We start from the raw sequence: 8,386 nt of genomic DNA on the forward strand, positions 1-8,386 counted from the left end.
CCGCACGCCGCTCCTTTGAAGGCCCCGACCTGCTGATGGTCCTTGCATGTGTTGGTGCAGGAGAGCGACGGCTGTGAAGAGGGCAGCTGTTTTGGATGTCACCATAACCCAGGTCGGTGATTGGAGCGTGGGCAGGTACAACAGGAGCGGCGAGGTTGGGGCAAAGGAGCGGCAAGAGATCATGGAAGAATGTGATCAGGGCCCTGAAGAGGCGTTTAGTACGGTGCGCAGAAGAGGCGAGGGCCCAGGGGCAGCATGGGCCAGCCCACACTGCGATATGTGTGCGCACTGGGCCCGTGCAGCAGAGCTGGTCTCCAGTCGTCCTGGTTAATCCTTGCCACTGGACCAAGACTGAGCTCTGTCAAGCCCGTGTGGTGGCTGGTGTGCAACGGCCACCACACATTAAAAAAATCCACGCTCAGGCATCTTCCACCCTTCAAGATGTAGTTCGGGATCTGGAATATTAGGTCTTTCATTGAAACACCTGTGAACTCATCCCTCTTTGAAGTGGAAGCAAGTCATCCTCGATACGAAGGATCGCCTATGATGACAATGATGATGGAATGTGAAGATCAATTGCCGCGTCAGGCGCAATGCAAGGGGCCATCGCCCGCCATTAATTTCCTGGAAACAGTGTCTTTATTAGGAAGGCACGTTGGGGTTGCCAACCCTACAGGACTGAGCCGGAGCCTCCAGGAATGGAAAATTAATTTCCTGTACACTGCTGAGAGCAACCCGGGAGAAAGGCCATAGGGGGCAAAATTGCCCCGCGCCCCATCCGGGGTTGTTAACCTTCTGGGCCCGGCTGGAGGTCCCACCCCTGGCGTAGAAATACCCTTTGTGCCCCTCAAATGAGGTGGAGTGCTGTCTCAGGTGATCCACCTCATTGGAGGAGTGTTCCCAGGATGTCTGCCCGTCGTTGAGTTCAGTGCCGCGCTCAAGAGGTCCGTGCTTTACGGAAGCTCCGCGTAGCACTGATGCGCTCAAAGCCCCTCCCCTTCAGTTAAAGAACACTTTTGTTTATTCATTATAAAAATGTTGGAGATGGGGAGAAAAGGGATGTTTGACTGGCTAAGATGTTTGGAGGCTGGCGGTCATGTGACGCAATCTCCAGGAATATGTCCAGTCAGAGTTGGTAGCATTATGGAACTTTCATAGCCTCATGGGTCTATGGTGCCTTTAGCTCCCTGAGCATGCAGGCATTTGTGTTATGAAGTGCTGGCTAGAGAGAGGGAGAGAGAGAGATGTTACATTCATAATAAATGGTGAGACTGAGTACTGTGTGTAATGAGCAAGTGTGATCTTGGCTCTTTTATTAAGATTCCAGCGTATATACTTATATACTGTGCTCCCAAGGGATGCTGGGATGCCTTGGGACTCCAACAGGTGGGCCCTCTGGTGGTCAGGTGTGATGCAGATTACAAGGGGTTAAATACATAACAAGAGAGAGAGACCCACATGCCTCCCATTGTCTATGCTCCTATATAATGGGAAAAGGTCTTTAGAGTTAGATTCATATTTGGATGAAGCCTAAAGGACCAGCTGGTTTGTCATTGGGATTAAAAACTGCCTTTCATGGACCACAAATACCAGTTGAGCGAGGGGAATGAATGAGCTACAAGCTCTCCAAGGTTCCAGTCACTGGTTTATGGTTGATGTTATTTTGCTAGGAATTAGGGGCAGCAATCTAAATGTGACTACCCCCTCCCCCGCCGCCCCACCCCCCACCACCTCCCCCCAGCTAGGAAGGCATGAGATCAACCAATATTCCTGTCCGGTGACTTATGATGCAAAATACCGTGGACATCTCAGACGGACAGCATCGGACTTGGCTACGATGCCCCTCACAGTCAAGACTCCTGTTACGCTCTCTGCCTAAGCTGACAATTGAAGAATGGCCACTTGGATAAGGTGCCTATGGAACCGTGTCCCAAAAAGACACGGTTCCTTCAGGAGAGAAGAAGTGGAGAAAGGGGATTAAAAAGGAATCACAATCATACTGTGATATATCCTTACGGCATCACTAATAAACACACTCTATAAAATAGCTCTTCATACAGAAACTATTGTCATGTGACTTTGTCACATAATCCTTTATTATTGACAACAGTAGTTGCAGTACATCAGTAGTCCACTTGGGGTAGCTCTGTTACAATAATCAAAATATTATACTGTCCTGGACAAACAGCATCCGTTGCCAGAGTGTGAAGCAAGTTGCGGACACTACCTGGATCTGACCCTGTGAGGGGAATGAAGGTGAAGCGCTCTGTTTGGTTGCTCAGCATCCTGCCGGTGCCACCTCTACAACAGGAGGTTTGAAAAGATTCCTATTTGTTTTGTTGTGAAGCAGGTTGGAGATGGTAGCATTTGATTTAGAAGCTGTATGATGAGCTGATTCAACAACACCTTTAACATGAATTGAGAAAATGCTCTGCCGTTTGAGAGAGTAACCCCTCGCCTCCTTCACAGGCCAGGACCTGCCTCGTACATGGCCGGTGTGTTCTGTTTGAATCATCCAACAAACAGAACACAACAGGACAACAGCAAAATACTGCGGGTGCTGGAATCTGAAATAAAAACAGAAAATGCTGGAGGTACTCAGCAGCTCAGGCAGCATCTGTGGAGAGAGAAACAGAGTTAACCTGCCTTCAACCTGAAACGTTAACTCTGTTTCCCTCTCCACAGATGCTGCCTGACCTGCTGAGTATTTCCAGCATTTTCTGGTTTTATATAAGAAAACAACAACAACTTGTAATTATGTAGCGCCTTTAACGTAGTGAGACGTGCCAGGAGTGCGTTGGAGTAGCCAAGTCTGGAGGTAACAAAGGAATGGATGAAGGTTTCAGCAGCAGATGAGTTGAGGTAGAGGTGGAGACAGGCAATGTTACAGAGGTAGAAATAGATGGTTTTCGTTATTCTGCGTTTATGTGGTTGAAAGCTCATTTCAGCGTCAAATATGATGCCAAATATGTCAAAACAATAGGACATTGCAGGGGAACAAAACATTTAAATGATAATCCTTAAAGTTATATTGCACCTTGTGTCAAAACATGGGAAAGTGATTCACACTGTGAAGTACATTTTTGGAGAGTAACGGCTGCCAGATATGCAAATGTAACAGACATTCTATAGAAGTTTACAGTGCAGAAGGAGGCCATTCGGCCAATCGGGTCCGTGCTAGAGCAATCCAAGACTACACCCACTGCTCCATTCTCTCTCCCCATCATCATATCATCAAAGGCAGTCCCTCAGAATCGAGGAAGACTTGCTTCCACTCTTAAAATGAGTCCTTAGGTGGCTGAACAGTCCAATACGAGAACCACAGTCCCTGTCACAGGTGGCCCTGTACCTGTTTCAAATATTTACCCATTTTTCCCTTCAAAGATGCAATGTTCTCTGCCGCAACCATTCCCTGTGGCAAAACAATCCGTGCACCAACAGTCCTCTGGGTAATTTTGCCTGAACTCTCTCCCCATTCTCTTAACTTGATGATCCCTCAACACAAGCTCTCCAACCAGATGAAATAGTCAGTCTTTCCCTGTTCACTCTAGACACAAATTGAACCAGTCCCAGGCACAAGAGGTACTACAACATCAACTTGCATTTATATAGTGCCTTTAACATAATAAAATATCCTGAGGTGCTTCACAGAAGCGTTATCAAACAAAATTTGACACCGAGTCACATAAGAAGATATTAGGACAGCTCAGCAAAAGCTTGGTCAAAGAGGTAGGTTATAAAGGAGCATCTTAAAGGAGGAGAAAGAGGTAAAGAGGTGGAGAAGTTTAGGGAGGTAATTCCAGAGCTCAGGGCCTAGGCAGCTGAAGGCTCGGCTGTCAATAGTGGAGTGATCAGAATTGGGAATGCGCGAGGCCAGAATTGGAGAGGCGCAGATATCTCGGAGGGTTGTAAGGCTGGAGGCGCAGATATCTCGGAGGGTTGTAAGGCTGGAGGAGGTTACAGAGCGAGGGAGGGGATTTTGCCAGTAGCTCCTAGTCCCAGGCGTATGGGGAACCAGCAGCCATTCCAACCCCCAGACACAACTGCAACTGTTGCATGAGAAGCCTCACTGATGTGGTGCCTCACCTGACGACCCACCTCCTAGACTAACATATCATCTGAGGGACTAAACCTCCGACAATGCCTCGCTCCCTTAGTAATGCACTGAGCGTCAAGCTCTGTAATGTGAGAACATTTTACGAGAATTTTTCCCAATTAAAAATAAAGTTTCCTTTTGCAAGTGAAAGCAATTTGAAATGTCCAGAGGTCACAATATCGCACCCTACCAAGGTCCTGTAGCTCTAATTTAACCATGTTATGCAAAGAGTATCTCACAAAATATTAATAGTGATGCTGCCAGTAAGTGTCCTTTCTCAAGTATTGATCCAGCTGAACATTAATGGTGGGTGAGGCATTTTATCAGCTTGGGAGGAAGTTACATTATAAAACACGCACAGCGGGGGAGGGGAAAACACAAATAGTTATTCCAAGGAAATGTTGTCGGCAAGTGTGCGAACCATAAGCACCTTTTACAGAGTTTCCAGGATACAAAAGTTCGATGGAAATGTAGATTTTCACTTTAGGAAGGATGTGAAGGTCTTAGAGAGGGTGCAGAAAAGATTTACGAGAATGATTCCAGCGATGAGAGAATTCAGTGGATACACTGGAGAAGCTGGGGTTGTTCTCCTTGGAGCAGAGAAGATTGAGGGGAGATTTGATCGAGGTGTTCAAAATCATGAGGGGTTTGGACAGAGTAGATAGAGAGAAACTGTTCCCATTGGCGGAAGGGTCGAGAATCAGAGGGACACAGATTTAAGGTGATGGGCAGAAGATCCAAAGGCGACATGAGGAAAAAAATTTTTACCCAGCGAGTGGTTAGGATCTGGAATGCACTGCCTGAGAGGGTGGTGGAGGCAGACTCAATCATGGCTTTCAAAAGTGAGTTGGATAAGTAGCTGAAGAAAAAAAAATTGTAGGGCTACGGGGAAAGAGTGGGGCAGTGGGACTGGCTGAAGCGCTCTTGCAGAGAGCTGGCATGAGCCCAACAGATCAAATGGCCTCCTTCTGTGCTGTAACCATTCTATGATTCTGTGATCGTCATTCCAGAATACCAATCGCACTGACCCCATTCTAGCATCTAACTACCCATTGTCATGATGTCACTGGCGACCCTTTAACCTTATTTCACACTTGTAACGTTTTCCTCATGTGAAGCACAGCATCAACCTCTTGACCTGTGACCCTAGCTTTTAGAATAAATATTTATCATCCTCTACCCGTGGGCCTTGAGCTATATCGAGTCCACAAAGCCCAGGTCATTCAGTACTATTCACGCTCAGATATTATTTGTTGACTAATTTGTCCTGTGTGAACTTCCTGGGCCTAGAGGTTTGGGAAGGGCTGCTGTCTCACTGGCTAATACACCTTCAATCAGAACATTGGCATCGGAGTTTTGAGATATAAATGAATTAACAGTAATATTAACAGGATCTCTCGCCCAGGTACAAACACAAGTGTAGCAGAAACCCTGAGCTGGTTTACCGTGGCATTTTCGATAAAGATGGATGGTTACAACAAAAATGAAAGAATAAACTTGTATTTATATAGTGCACTTTGTGACCACAGGAGTCCAAAAGAACTTTTACAGCCAATAGAAACATAGAAACATAGAAACATAGAAAATAGGTGCAGGAGTAGGCCATTCGGCCCTTCGAGCCTGCACCGCCATTCAATGAGTTCATGGCTGAACACGCAACTTCAGTACCCCATTCCTGCTTTCTCGCCATACTCCTTGATCCCCCTAGTTGTAAGGACTACATCCAACTCCTTTTTGAATATATTTAGTGAATTGACCTCAACAACTTTCTGTGGTAGAGAATTCCACAGGTTCATCACTCTCTGGGTGAAGAAGTTTCTCCTCATCTCGGTCCTAAATGGCTTATCCCTTATCCTTAAACTGTGACCCCTGGTTCTGGGGTCCAACTTCCCCAACATTGGGAACATTCTTCCTGCATCTAACCTGTCTAAACCCGTCAGAATTTTAAACGTTTCTATGAAATCCCCTCTCATTCAATACAATACTTATGAAATGTAATCACTGTTGAAATATAGGAAATGCAACAGCCAATTTGCACACAGCAAGCTTCCACAAACAGCAACTAGATAATGACCAAATAATCTGTTTTAATGATGTTGGTTGAGGGATAAATATTGGCCAGGACACCCGGGAGAACTCCCTTGCTCTTCTTTGAAATAGTTCTATGGAATCTTTTATGTCCTCCTGAGAGGGAAGACAGGGCCTCGGTTTAGCGTCTCACCTGAAAGGCAGCACCTCCGACAGTGCAGCACGCGCTCAAGTACTGCACTGGAGTGTCAGCCTGGATTCTGTGCTCAAGCCTCTGGAGTGGGACTTGAACTCACCATCTCCGCGAATCAGCTGACACCAGGGGGGGTGAAAAATGCGGGCGCGGTGCCACTACCGGCTCTGGTGAAATTCCGCGGCAGTTTAGCGTCGGCACTAACCAATCGTGGCTCACTCCCGCAAGCAGCGCCCCGGGTGGGATGCTATGGCGGCGATGGCTACGTGATCACCGTGCGCAGCGACCTGTCTTTGCCCCGGAGTGAAAATTCGGTGGTGCCCCCGTGAGGTTGCGGGGCGTGCACCTGAAACTTTAAAAAATGGCGGTCTCACCAGTCGCGGCCTTCTCGTCTTCATATCGCGGGGTCCGTGCCGGGCTGCTGCTGCCACTGCACACCACCCCCTTGAAGAGGTGGCCCCTTTCTCCCCAGCGCGGAGTCTGCAACCAGACCTCCCCTTTAACGGAAGTGAATGGCCCTCCCCTGTAATAGAAGGGGATGGCCCTGTGCTCCCGCGATGGCTAGCGCCCCCGTACGGCCGCTGAGGGGAAGTGGAGCCAGCGAGATTTCGCGCTCCACTTCCTCTCGGGAGCGGTAATCCCAATTTAGCTGGCGGGGCGGAACTTCTGCTCCTGGCTCTCGGTTTCTGGATGTGGCACACTCTAATCAGGAACTCTTCGCAAAGGGTTGCCAAGCAGTTACTTTAAAAAATAAATCACAAAGTGATATATGACAGAGGATTACAGCGTTTGGTTCGATTAAGGAATAGCTGTTCTTTCCCGGTTACTGTAACGTTGCACATTTGTAAAGGATCACAGATCATCTCCCAATCTATAATTAAAGCCACACTTGGGGCTCACTTTTGAAGTGGTTGTTTCTTTAGCTGTCATGGTGCACGTTTGTTGCAATGAGTTTCTCACAATCTCCTCCTGCATACAACGGGTAATAACGGAATCACTTACACATGTCCCACTGGCCGCTCATTCTACGCAGCACCGCGGAAGACCTGGCCACATTTCTCCCCCTCAGTGTGTCACCCACCTCAAAGCCTCTGGGTCCTGACCAGCCACCTTACCTGCTCTCCAGGGCTGACTGACCATGTAAGGACTGAGCGGCACTTGACACCAGAGAATCCCGGTCAGAAATAGCCTGGGTAGCTCAGCATTAAGTCAAGGTCAGCTGATTTAAGTCTCTCTGCACAGCTGGTCGACTGCACTGCCGCCCCTCCCCCGCTGAGACTCCGTGTGTAGAATATGTACATAGAATGACATAGAATGTACAGCAAAGAAACAGGCCATTCGGCCCAATTGGCCGGAGTTTATCCCTCACCCATTCATCGAACCCCATCAACATATTCTTCTATTCCTTTCTCCCGCATGTACTTATCTAGCTTGCTTTGGGAGTCTTGTGTCTGGCATGCGAAGCTGATCAAGTGTATTCAGTGCTTCGATGCTGGGGATGTTGGCCTGGTCGAGGACGCTAATGTTGGTGTGTCTGTCCTCCCAGGGGATTTGTAGGATCTTGCAGACATCGTTGGTGGTTTTTCTCCAGCGACTTGAGGTGTCTACTGTACATGGTCCATGTCTCTGAGCCATACAGGAGGGCGGGTATCACTGTAGCCCTGTAGACCCTGAGCTTGGTGGCAGATTTGAGGGCCTGGTCTTCGAACACTCTTTACCTCAAGCGGCCGAAGGCTGCACTGTTGCACTATTCTGAACTCCTTCACGGCAAACGAGCCAAAGGTGTGCAGAGGAAACGTTACAGGAACACCCTCAAAGCCTCCCTGATAAAGTACAACATCCCCACCGACACCTGGGAGTCCCTGGTCAAAGATCGCCCTAAGTGGAGGAAGTGCATCCGGGAGGGCGCTGAGCACCTCGAGTTTCATCGCCGAGAGAATGCAGAAATTAAGGGTAGCAGAACGAGCGTGCAGCAAATCTGTCCCACCCTTCCTTACCCTCAACGACTATCTGTCCCACCTTTGACAGGGACTGTGGCTCTTGTATTGGACTGTTCAGCCACCCAAGGA

The 8,386-nt window shown here is 48.2% G+C and overlaps 1 protein-coding gene across 1 annotated transcript in view; it reads right to left on the bottom strand.

Moving 5' to 3' along the window:
- Positions 1 to 7,434, bottom strand: part of LOC139233972 (supervillin-like) — a 236,529-nt gene extending 229,095 nt beyond the window's left edge. Inside the window, exon 1 of the mRNA XM_070864696.1 lies at positions 7,320 to 7,434. The gene's annotated coding sequence lies outside the window, so the exon portion shown is untranslated. The remainder of the gene's footprint in view (positions 1 to 7,319) is intronic.
- Between the last annotated feature and the right edge of the window lie 952 nt (positions 7,435 to 8,386).

Source organism: Pristiophorus japonicus, chromosome 21 (genome assembly GCF_044704955.1).
Source record: "Pristiophorus japonicus isolate sPriJap1 chromosome 21, sPriJap1.hap1, whole genome shotgun sequence".
NCBI classification, from domain to species: domain Eukaryota; kingdom Metazoa; phylum Chordata; class Chondrichthyes; family Pristiophoridae; genus Pristiophorus; species Pristiophorus japonicus.